The following is a 13597-nucleotide window of genomic DNA, read 5'->3' on the forward strand; positions in this document are numbered from 1 at the left end:
ATAGCACAGGAAACTATGTTCAATATTTTATAGTAACTTTTAATGAAAAAGAATATGAAAATGTATGTAGGTGGATGATTGAAACATTATGCTGCACACCAGAAACTGACACAACATTGTAAACTTACTATACTTCAATTACAAAAAGAAAAAAAAAAAAGAGTCCAAGTTCCCTATGCTTTTTCCAATAAACTGATGAGCACTTCAGTTCTTTTTAAATAAACAATGCCCAAAGAACGCTGATTGCACTGAAAGATGCAAAAGTAAGGTTAAGTGCAAGGCAGTTTTAAAATAAATGAATGATTTTGGGATACATGAAGATTCTGCTTTATAGTTAGCTTATGTTTCTTAAGGAATTCTGGGAATATTTAACAGATATACTTAACAATGTTCAATCTTTACTTAAAAATCAGAAATAATTGTCACCTAAGACATCATGAGATATTTTAGTACTGTCCTTTATCAAACCAAGAGTGTGGGACTATGGTATTAGCCCCTATGTGGAATGCAAACAAACACTGAGATTGAATCTTTCAACTAAAAAGGGAGTAGCCTTAGTTAGCCATTTAGGTATTCATCTACATAGTCCAACCCTTTTCAACAACTGCATGCTCGATTCCTACTCTCACCAGGTAATGTACAGGCAATGGGCATGCACTGGCTGGTAAGAAAGACATGGCCCTTGCCCTCAAGGATCTTATAGTTTTGTGGGTGGGACATATGTTAAACAAATGACAACAATCCAGTTGCCATAACTTTTATGCTTTTATCTAGAACAAAATTCTCCATTTGTGCATCTTCCGTCTCCTTTCACTTAGTTAGGAATGTCGCTAGCAACTCTCTCCATTTAAAGATGTCAGGCAGAAATTCTTACCTTTCTTGCATTATCCTTTGTGTTCCTCCTTAGAGATCATCCCCATCTTCCCATAACTATTACCTCACTTGTAACTTTTTTCGTGATCTTCTTCCCTATTAATTACAGCTCCATTTCTTTGCTGTCTTGTACAGCAGAACTTCTGCAAAAGTGGTCCAAACCAACAGCTTCTAATTGCTTTCCTCTGATCAGGCTTTCATTCTACCACAACTTCTCTTAGTAATGGTACTAGTGATCTCCATGTTCCTAAAACCAACAGTCAATTCTCAATCCGTATTTCACTCAACCTATCAACAAGAGTTCATCAATTTCTTCTCTTTTGTACACTTTACTTGGCTTAAAGACATCAAAGTCTGGTTTTTCTACTATCTCACGATTCTTTTACTCTTCATTTGATCTAGCATTCTTTTGTCTCTCATATATCTTAATGAAGGAGAGTCTGGGGCTTATTCCTTTCCTATGTTTTCTTGGCTTTCAACATTTCTTGGCTCACAGCTTAAAATATCATTATGCAAATGACTTCCACATCTATATGTTTACAGTCTCTTTATAGCCCTAATCTCATATCTCTCCAACTCTATATTAGTAAATTAAACTCCCTCCTTGAATCTCTGTTTATAATGTAAAATAAACCTATCCAAAACTGAACTTCTAGTATTCCCCCCTCAAAATCTGATCCACCTGCAGCCTTCCCCATTACATTTAAGGCTAACTCCATTCTTCCAACCACCCATGATGAAAACTTAGCAGTCATTCTCAACTCTCTTTTTCTTATCCCCACTGTTAATTTTTCTGGAAATCTTGTAGGTACCCTCTCCAAAATATATCAAAGCTTCAACTACCTCTTACCACTTCCTCTGCCAATTGCCTGGTCTGAGCTATCATCATTTCTTACCTGGATTCTTAACGATAGTCTTGAAACTTGTCTTCCTGCTTTTATTCTTGTTCCCTTTCCCAGTTTATTCTCATCAATAAACCTTCAACAGCTTCCATTTCTCTGAGAGTAAAGGCTTAAACAACCTATAAGACCTTATATGATCTAAATGCTTCTTATCTTTCTGATATTATCTCCTACTATCCTCTTCTTACTCACTCTTTTCAGAAAAACTGGCCTTCTTAATGTTCCTGGAACATATCAGATACACTCTCACCTTCTGGACCTCTGCACTGGATGTCCCTTGTGCCTGAAGTGCTCATCTCCCATCTGCCTACCTGGATAACTCCCTTTCAGTGTGACTTAACTCTGTATGCCCTAACCTGAGCCCCTTCAAAGATTGTAAACAAAACATTTTATTTCTCTTACCTTGCTATACTCCTCCCATACACACATCCCTTTCTAAAACATACATATGTATTTCAAATTACTATCCATCTCTGCTTAATAGAATGCAAGTTACATCATCACATTTGCATTTTTTAATAATCACTCTGGCTGTTGTTCATGCTCTGTGTTCTCTAATCAGGTGACATTAGGATTCTACAATACTATATACAGAAGTAGAAATCTCCATTGTTGCTGCATTTTTATTATGCAACCCTTGATTTTATTTCCAATCATTTTATACACAAATCCAATCCAATAAAGCTGGATGATTCACTTAAAATTTTTATTGAACAGAATAATCTATTCAGATAATAATTTTATTGTTCTTTTTTTGTTTTATTTTGTTTATTTGTTTGGCCATGAGCACTCGACATATAAGAAAGTATTTTCTCATCCCTTCTACCCATTCCTCACTACCAAAATTAGAAGACCATGGAAGGCAACCTACATTCAGAGTCCTTAAAATCTAGGGTTAAACAGCATGGAGGTGCTGACCTCAGTAGGAAATACAGGGCTGAGAAATGGGAGGTGGAAACGGAAAGGGGAGAGTGGAGTAACAAAGAGAAAGGCTGGTAATCATAAAGGCAAAATTTGCCACCTTGGGACTACATAAAAGGTGCAGATTCTTAAGTTTAAAGACATTGACTTGTAAGTGTGGAGTTGCCACTTCTAATCTTTGTGACTTCTTACAAATTATAGGCCATTTCTGAGTCTTCATTTCATGGAAATGAAATAGGGATAACATTACTAACTTCATAGAGTTGTTGTCTTCACAGCATGAAATGGGATTACAAGGTGCAACGTGTCTAGCTATTGCTGGCATTTGATAGGCACTAATAAGTGATAATTCTTATTATTATTGCCTTTATTACCAATCTTCTCAGGAGTGGTTGGAGCTAGTGATGTTGTGACTCAGTACTTTTCAATCATTTCTCTACTAGTCATTGTTATTGCGTAACAAGCAACTACAAAATCTCCTTGGCATGCGACTGTCTGCATCTATTTCTTGCTCACAAGAACACAGGCTGCGTGGGGTCTTTCTGCTGGGTACTGCCAGGGCTGGGGTGCCTGTGATTTATAATTCAGTTGGCTCTGATGGCTCTACTCCAGAAATCCCTCCCCTCAGGCCAGTGGGCTAGCTGGGCCTACTCTTCTCATGGAGGAAACAGAAGAGAGAATATGACCAACTATGCAGACAATTTTCAAAAATCTAGTTGCAGCATGACTACTAATATCCTGAGCTAAAGCAAGCCTTACACCCCAGCTAAGACACAGGACAGGGAAGTATGCTATCTTGTGGGAAGAACTGAAAAGTTATGTGGCAAAGACTATCAGTGTGGGAGTAGTGGGAGCTGGAGAAATTGGGACGAATAATTCAAACTTTAACAATATCCTAGACTCAAGAGAAGACAGATAGCGATAAAAGGCCAATCCCCTGTCCCTTAGGCCCACACCTGAGAAGCAAAATGGAATCTAATAACTGATGCTAAAATCAAATGAACAAAAACATTAATATTTTTAATTAGAATTATTGAAACAGTTTTAAAGCAAGATTTAATGCAATGAGAAAAGCCCATGGCAATAGTTCTGCTGCTAGGATTATTTCCTTGGGATATAAAAGAAAACAGAAACCAGTCAGGTACTTTATTCTACTATTTATTGAGTTTTTTACCCAATAAAGATTTACTGACCACCTACTCTGGGCCATGTAGCTTATTGCATTAATAGTTAATTATGCATTAGTAGGAGGTTGCAATGATAAATGAAAAATGTAGATTTCAATATAGTAGGAGAATTAAGATATGCAAAATTAAGAATAATGCAAAGTGGAAACTAAAAAATGACATAAGAAAGGTACCAAGGGAAGGAGAAATTGCTTCCAACTAAGAAAATGCATACACACATGTTAAAGAAATCAGTTTAAAAAAAAGAAAAACTATAAATGTTGATAGAAAATCAATGAAACATGAAAAAGACTCCAACTGAAATTTATTCGATTTTGTGTCCAAATCTGATGCTGCAACATAATTTCTTGATATATGTTTCTAAGTAATCAGTTAAGATTAGGACTTCAAGCTTTGTAAATAAAAAGCAAATCTGGCCTGTGAGAAATCAACTACTTTTAATGCAATGCTAAAAAGGAAGAAAAAAAGCATAATAGGACTCAAATGGTTACCAGTGAGAAAAGAAATGCGTAAGTCATCTGATTCAGTACAGCTATTTATCTCTAAGTCATTATTTCCTGCCTGCCAGTAATAATTTTATTTGGTTGAATAATCACACACAATCTCATGTTTTAGATGAACGTTTTTCATTTTGCCTAATGAAGAACTGGAGAGAAAATTTATTTTTTGTCCATTTAAAAGTTCTTAGAAAAACATTATAACTTTGTTTTTATAAGGTTAATCTTAGTAAAATACACAGAAAATTGTGTATTTGATTTAGTGTTATTTCACCATTAGAAATTGACCAAACTACGACAGATTAGACACCATGCTAAGAATTGGTATTTTCTACAAACTTGTTAAGTGTTTTAAATTCTGGTGTTCAGACTCCTGCATGGTAAATTTTTAGCTAGGAGGTAAAACAGTGAAGCTGTGAGCACATTGGTTTTTTTTTTTTTTTAAGTTCTCTTCAAAAATTTTTTGTCGTAAAAAATAAATAAAACTTCCTGAGTTCAATTTAATTAGGTGTTATGATAGCTAATGACACTTTCTATAAATGGAAGAACGGTTCTTAACTTTCCAAACACAATAGCATGGTTAAATTATATGATTCTCTTAAAAAAAAAATGTTGGAAAATAATTGTATTGGAGACTTAAATATAATTCTGATACTCTTGAACATATTCCTTAATTTAAACATTTCAACTTCCTTGAATCATAAAATTTATGCATTCTCAAATAGATTTCTATAAATTAAATCGTATTTTCTCAGTGACCTATATAATCATTTTAGAGTTACTTTAGCCTCATTTGAAATTACCTATCATTACAGTGGTTTTCAAAATTTTAGTTGAAAATATTTCTCCCATCATTCTGCTATTCATGGCAATATCTGGTTAAGCTGTTTTATGCAAAAATATAAACTGACTGGAAGTCATGACCACTTTTATACAGATGAATATTTTCTTGACAATTCAGAACTAATCTATATTCCCTGCTGGCCTAATTCTTTGGAATAAACCATCTCCTATGGTTACTAATCCCCATGTAGTCACACATTAATATGATTTATTCATTTTTATGTTTTTGGCAGAGGGGAGGTAATTAGATTTATTTGTTTGTTTCCTTGTTTTTGTTTTTATTTACTTTTTAAATGCAGGTACTGAGGATTGAACCCAGGACCTCATGCATGCTAAGCATGCGCTCTACCACTGAGCTACACACTCTACCACTGAGCTATAGCCTCCCCTACTTTTTAAAATATGTTTTAGTCTTGTTTTAAAATGTTACCTTCACAGTTTATTGGCTACATTCTCTGCTTCAGTACTGGTATTAGTCTGGTTCTCATTTGCAATCAACAGAAGGTGGCTCTGCCTGAAGTAAGCACAACAGCAATTTATTAAAAAGACTTTGGGTAGCACAGAGAAATACTAGGAAGGCCAGAGAACTGTATTCAAGGTTAAGCAATCATAAAAACACCTAACTCATACTGCAGGTCATGGTCAGAAACTGCTGTAACCACAGAGAGAGAGAGAGAGACAGAGAGGGAGTTAAGGAAATGGAGCAGAAGGAAGAGAAGAAGAGACAGGAGGAGGAAAGATATTTTCTCATCACTTTCTTTTTGGCCACCCTTTACATGTCAAAGCCGTATCTGTGACCTAACTGCTAGGCAGTCTGAGAAAGGAGGTATGTAGCATTCTTAACTCTTCTTGCCGTAACTGAAATTTTCTCCTACCAAGCCTCAAAAGTTGGATGATTTCTCAAATGTAGAAGACAGTTCAAATCCTAGGAGGCCACAATGAACACCATCCACACCCTACAACTCTATAGTATTATTTCATAAATTGTGGAATGCTAATGTTACATGTGTTTATGACAACAATGTAATAGCAAATTGTATGTGTGGTTATAATGTGACAAAACACAAAGAAACAGATAAGTAGAACAGGAAGGGAATTGTGACATATTATACTTCATTTTGGGGATTCATAATACACACAAACATTAAACAATACCCGAAAATTCTTACAATGAGGAAAATTTGGAATAAAATTAAACCCAGAATTTTCTAAACTTACTTGACTTTAGAATTTTTTTTACAACTGCTTGTTTGGTAGACACTGTTAGGTGTATATGTAATGTCCATTTCCACTCCCACCATCCGTCTTCCTAATCTTAATTTTGTCCAGGTATCCATCATCTCCCTCATGACCTTGCTCAGGAAAGGCTAACTTTATCCCAGACCTGGACATATGTCCTCCGTGACTAACATAACCATGTGATACAATTCTACCCAATGAGATGTGCATGGAAGTTGGCTCGGGTTTCTGGAAAATTTTCTTCAATCTTACGAATAATTACAAATAAGAATTGGACTCTTTATTCCCCATGGACTTTGCCATGTTTAGATGTGATGCCTTTAATAGTTGTAGCCATCTTGCAACCACAAACGGGTCAGACTGAGGATAAAATCTGTACAAAAAGTGAGGCAGACCCAAGGACAGCAAAAAAGCAGCACTGACATCTGTATCAAAGAACATCTAGACTTCTTTCTCATTATGTAACAAAACACATTTTTACTTTTTAAGCTTTTCAAAAGCATCCCAAATGAAACATGCTGAAAATGTTGAACACGTTCCACAGAATATCCTTTGGAAGCTATCGCTATATAAACACCTAACCTTTGTTCTGGACACCACCTTCTTACTATTTGTCCCCTATTATTATCAAACAGAATATCCCCCTTCCTGCATCATGCTTGATAGTCTACCTTTTATTTGAGTGTATGGTTATAGCTGATTAATCCAGCAAATAAGACTTTTTTTTGAAAGCTACTATGTTTAAGTGTCTCTTCTTGCATAATCATGGACAAAACATCAAATTTTATGCACAGTTCCTTCATTCAACAAACATTAGCAATAAACATCTAGCATTAAACTTAGCATGTGGAAGAATATATTGTTTAAATCTAAAAACTGAGGTCTGATTATACTGTTTCAATATTTCTTGGGGAAGATGAGATCGATGTTACAAACTTGTGCATAGAGGGAAAGATTTCACACATTATCGGGCACTTCACTGACACACTGTGAACACTGTCTCAGAATGTGTTACTTCTCCTTAGTTCTTATTACTTCCTTAATTATACTGTCACATTTTCCTTGTCTGGGACCCCAATAATGATTTGAGAACTAATTATGGTTCACACAAAAAATGGTATATTTGTAAGAACAAGTATTTAAAAGATTGAGAATCAAAGGCATCAGTTGTTTGCAACAACATAGTAATCAACAGATATGGTGTCTATTGTAATGTGAGAGCATCTCTCTGGCTCACTAGTCCCACACACAGCCAGAATAGTGTCCTTCCCTCTGCCAGCAACCTCTCCTGTGGGTGCCTTATCCTTAACCTTAGTAAGGACTGGGGAGCTCTGCATAGATGTGCAATCCAACACAGTAGTTAGGGCTGTGAGGGTGGAGAAATTAGCCATGGAGGAGGGAGCAAAGGAAGGGAACAAGCAGCAGCAGGGACTGCTCCCACCCCCGACAAATCTTCTGCAACTCAAATTTTATTCTAACACTTGTGAAATTATAGATAGAGAGGGATGGAGGGAAGGATGAAAGGAGAGGAGACAGTCTGAATGGATGGACAGAAAGAGAGTCAGCCATTGTCAACCTAAGTGTTCTTAAAATTTTGGATTTCATTTTTTTTCTTTTCTTTTGTTTCAAGTGTTTCTAAATTTAGGATGCAAATAATGCAATCTTAAATCCATTTGGTGTCATTTAAAACAATAGTATATGAATTTATCTGTATGTTCCTCATTCCCACTAACCCAGTTGAGGATTAACTGTTCTCGGAATGGAACTTCCACTAATTCATATTTCCCTATTGTACCTTCAAAGTTTTCGCCACAGAACTTAACCCTAGATCAGTGGTCATTATAGAAACATATGATGCTACATAAGCATATATACTGTTATTACGATTTGTCTACAACCAATTTACATTGAGATTTCAGTGAGACAGTGAAGCTCAAGTGACATTTCATTAATTTGAATTTTTGTCCTTTGTCCTTTTATTTTATTCTTTCATTCCTTCATTCAGCCCTTCATTGCACGAACATTTACTTGAAGAGAATTAAGAATGCTTTTTTCTTTTCCAAGTTTAGAAGTTTCTGGGAGAAGCTAGAGTGAGCACATTCAATGACACATTATGGATCTCCTCATACTAAGGTAATGCTCCGAACCCTCGCCATGCCTCTTAGAATCCCAGACACTGTGCACATGAGCCACCTGAGAAGTTAACAGGTTGGGAGGCTGCAAACCTAAACAGTCACTCAGGATTTAATTTAATCCTTTCTAGACCTGTAGGAGGCTGAAGGTTGTGTAGCAAATCTCAACATCCACCTCCAGCTGAAGCCCCCTCTTACCTCTCTCCCAACAACTGGAACAACAATAAAATGAATGACTCTTTGTGGAGGCGGGAAGGGTGTGACTGTATACGATGTGATCCCCAACTCCAAGTATTCCTGCCTCTGCCTGAGAGTGGGCTGGACCTAGTGATTCACTCCTAATGAACACAATACAGCAGCCGTGACAATGTGTTTATGATGCCTCCACTGTGTGTTAGAGCCCCAAAACTTATTAATCCACTAGCTGCAAGTATGTACAGTTAGCTAATGCTATAATTGCACTCATACCACAATATAAATATACCATCAAATCAATATGTTAGAACCCTTAAACTTACACAATGTTCTACGGCAATCATATCCTAATTAAAAAGCAGTTGACAGAATGTTACTTTTGAGATTAGGATACAAAAGACCACGACTGGATTTGCTTACCCTCTCTAACTCCCTCATGTGCTCACTTTTGTGGACTCCAGCTGCCTTGCTGTGAGCAGCCCCATGGACAGGCCCGGGTGGTAAGGGACTTAGGACCAAGAGCCTGCTAGGAACCACCAACTATGTGAGGGAATCTAAAAACTGGTCCACGTCAGCTGAGCTTAAAGAGGAGCACAGGGCTGCTTGGCACCTTGTGAGAAACCTTGAGCCAGAGGACCCAGTTTAGCTGAACCTGGATTCCTGAGCCATGAAGAGTGTGAGTGCTAAATGTATGTTGTTTTAAGCTGCCAAATTTTGGGTTGAACTGCTATGCAGAGACATATAACTGACACATATAAACCAATAAGTAAAACTAATTCTCAAAAACAATATATATATGCAATTACATAATTATATACAAATATAATATATGTATATATATGTGTACACTTAGCTGACTGCATTATTATGTTTTTTTTTTTTATTTATAGTGTTAGGGAAGGAAAAAAACCTTCTTTTCCCCTTTTATGTTCTTCTGGCTGGTCTAAGAATTAAACTGACAGAAGACAAATTAACAGAAGGCAAAAATAAAATTTAATTATGTATGTATAGGGGCTAGAAAAGAACAGGAGGCTCATGGAAAGTCAGAAAGTCAGGCAATTGAAGTTTATTTGCAATCCTGTGCTCAGGGGACAGGAATAGGGGGTCTGAGATTTCAAAGGGGAGGGAGACAATTCACAGGGAGATGGAAAGAGCCAATGTTTGGTAAACAAATGTTTGCTGTGCATGCAGAAAAGTCTTTCTAGTTTAAAAAAAAGTTATCTTTGGTAACTCACTTCCTGGTACAGCCTCCTTATCTAAATTCTTTTAGGCAGTTAAGACTCAGGCATAAAGCTCTTCCCAAGTCTTTTTTGGTTTTGTCTTTAGCTCAAAATAATCCACATTCCAAAGTGGCTCACTCTGGGGAGACTCTTTCTGAATCCTTTCAATAGGCCAGTCTTTCCTATTTAGATGAAAAGAATGAGGTATGTTTTGAGCCATAATACAGATTGCCTGGGACATAGTTGGTGCTTAAAATATTTAGGGAGATAGGATCTTTTTTCTTCTGAACCTTGGAACCTCATTAAATATAATAAGATATATCCTCAAAGAATTAGTATACACAACTAATCTTTCTACAGTGTTAGCTTTAAGAGACTGTGAAGAGCAATGGTTAAGAGTTCTGGTCAAGTCAGATAGATCTGGGTCTCCTGGCTTGTTCCATTTCATACTAGCCCTAAGCCATGGGCAGGTCACTTTTTCTTTGAATCTGGTTCCTCATCTATGAAATAGTAGTATCAGAATAATTACCTCCTGGATTTTGGGAAGGATTAAATGAGAAGAAGAGGAACAACACTGTGCCTGGCACAAAATAAATACTTAGTGTTAACAACCATCATGGTAGCTTTTAAAGAACTTTTATAAACATTATCTCTTTTAATCATCAGAATAATCATTTGACAGACATTGTTTGATTTCATCTCATTACATAAAAATTTAGGGCAGTTAAGTGATTTATCTAAATTCATGTTGCCTGAGGGATTAGAGTCAAACTGCTTCAGTGAAATGAGGTAGAGAATATATAGGACTCGCCTGGCCCCAGTTGTGCACTCAGTAAATGTTAGCTGGTATTATTGGGGTGTTAAGACAAATTTAGACTTCTTGACTCTAAGTTTAGTGATTTTTCTACAACATAAGGCCCACTTCCATCCACTCCTTGTTTTTCCTCATCTTCCGGATGTCAGCTCTACAAAGGACAGTAAGAAAACTAAGACAAGGAAATAAGGTCAAGGGCCACTGATGCAAAGAAGAGCTTCTTTTACCAGAAGCGTCTGGAGACATTCTTCAATAAAATGCACTCGGAAAACAGCCGAGCCTCAATTTCTTATTAAATCAGAAGATGTAGATATTTTAGCCATATGCGATAATTGCATTAGTTTTTATCACCTAGAACTGTATTTGTTTGCATTACTAGAGAAAATTATTTATTGGTAATAAATAAGACTTGGGGAGATTAGAAATGCAGAGGACTTAAAAAAAAAGAGAATTGAATCAAAGAAAAAAGGGATTTACTCACTGGAGGATATATTGTATTCACAGTTATTGGGAAGAATGCTTTAAAATAATTTTAAAATCCTACATTTAAAATTTTAAAAACAAAAAATGTAGGCATATCTTGGTATGGAAGCAATTGCTGCACTTTAGCCATCATAAATCCTTTCTGGATGAAAATGATACAAATCAATTCATAAAATAAATACTAGTTGTGTATGAAATACTATTTTGAAGTTATTATGGTAAAACTTGATTGAAACACTACTCATATTTAAAATCCATGTGTTGTCTGCTTACTTACACTATACAAATCTTCTGCTTCTCTCCTCTCTCTTCTACCCAAGAGAAAAGCTGTCTATATCTTGTATTAAAGGCTGGATGTAGGTAGGATTGGGATTCAGTTCTTCAGAACAACATACTAACCTTTTATTATGTATGTGGTTTTCTGCCTATATTCTACCTGATATTAATAAAGAGAAAAATACCCCTCAATTACTTACTAAAGACTAGAGATTAAAGACAATATGTCAGTCATTATTCTAAACTTGTTAGAGCTATTATCTCATGATTTCTTTTAAGAATCCTATGAGACAGATACTATTATTTCCCATTTTTCAGAAGAACAAACTGAGGCACAGAGAGGATAGGTCATTTGCTCAAGTGCACATGACTAGTACATGGTAAACTCAGGATATGAACCCAGCCATCTGAACCCTGAAGCCCATGTTCTTACCTGTCATGGTCTATGACATCTGATTCCTATTATTTCCAACAACATGAAATTTCTAGTCCAAGACTTAGAGCCAAGAATTGAAGAAGCCAGCCTGGAGAAGGTCTCTGCAGATCAGTTCGGTGGTAGGAGAATTCCTCTACCACCCACAACCCATGGAAATGGGCATGGCAGTAAATCACTGCCCCCTCTGCACTTCAAGCCTCCCAGAGCTGGAAAGCATAGAACCAGGTTGTGGATGTCTCAGTTTTCAATATTTTAAGCGATCAGAGTGGTAGAAAAGGATAGTTATATCAACAAAGCACGAATTCATGGGAAGAAAGCCACATATAAAAAATGAACAGTATCTTCTATTATAAGATTTGTTTTTCTCTTGGTGTTTAAAAATCTAAAGTGTAAAAGAAATTGGGTTTTATTGGTAAAGAGTGATGGGAGGTGTTTATCTAAGCTGCCATCCCAAGGCTAACAAAGTGACATAAGCTTTTCCATGGAGAGCCAGAGCCCAGGAGTTGTGGCAAAGGATGTGTGCTGAGCAGACAGGTGTGAGTGACAACATGGTTTCCGCCATCATCAGTCCTCCAGCTGCACTCTTCTGTTCTCAGCACCCCCTGAAGCTTTGGCAAAGCACAGAATAAAAAGATATTTTCTGGAAAGAGTATGATGAATTATGTCAGACTTTGTGAATTAAGGCACTCTGTGATGAAGCCAAAGTCTGAGCTGCATAGACTTCAGTGTAGATTAGGAAAGAATAAAAACTTGATTATGGTTTCTGTTTTCTTTCAACTATCAGTCACCTGTTTCTTAACGTGAATTTCATTCTCATATTATTCCTGGTAGTTGATTTGAATTTAGCATTAATAATCCTGACAGCCAGATATACTAACTTACTGCTTTAACGTGTTCTTTATGTTCAGACTTTTATTTATTTCCTTTGTGGGGACAGCGAATATTAAACTGAGAAAGACCCTTTTAGGCAACACTTCCCATGTCTTAGAAAAGATAAGAGATACTTTTGCTGTTGCTAGAATAAACATTTCCAATGTCTCTTATTCTGAAGTATATTAAACACATAAAAAGAAATCCTCATTAAAAATAATCACTAGTTTAGCTTTTTTTTTAAATTCAGGAAATACTGTGTCCTATGTCTATTTTTTTTTTTTTAGGAACGGCAGGCAATAAGGAGTAATATAGATGCTGTTTAAACTTACATTCTAGAGAGTGGACATGGCTAATAAATGAGTATATAATAATCAATAATATAGCAATTTTAGGCAGTGAAAATGCTACTAAAAAACACTGCAATGAAAAACATCATCCCAACTTGACTTTGCATTTCTTCCCAGGAAACATGCCTTTTAAATACAAGTTGCAAATTTTGAAAGGTCACTTAATTTCTACATGAGGTCCAAACAAATGGTGATATATTATTCATCGGGATATTTTCATTGGAGCAACATGGGATAATAACTGTTGTCCAGCAGGTATCCTAGAGTAGTTTCCTCACTCTTGGTGTCATGGTCTGAATACATTCTGAAATGATTCCATTGATATAAAGAGTGCTACAAATATCATTCAGCTCCTAAAC

The sequence above is a fragment of the Camelus bactrianus genome, chromosome 17 (assembly GCF_048773025.1).
Source record: "Camelus bactrianus isolate YW-2024 breed Bactrian camel chromosome 17, ASM4877302v1, whole genome shotgun sequence".
Classification (NCBI taxonomy): domain Eukaryota; kingdom Metazoa; phylum Chordata; class Mammalia; order Artiodactyla; family Camelidae; genus Camelus; species Camelus bactrianus.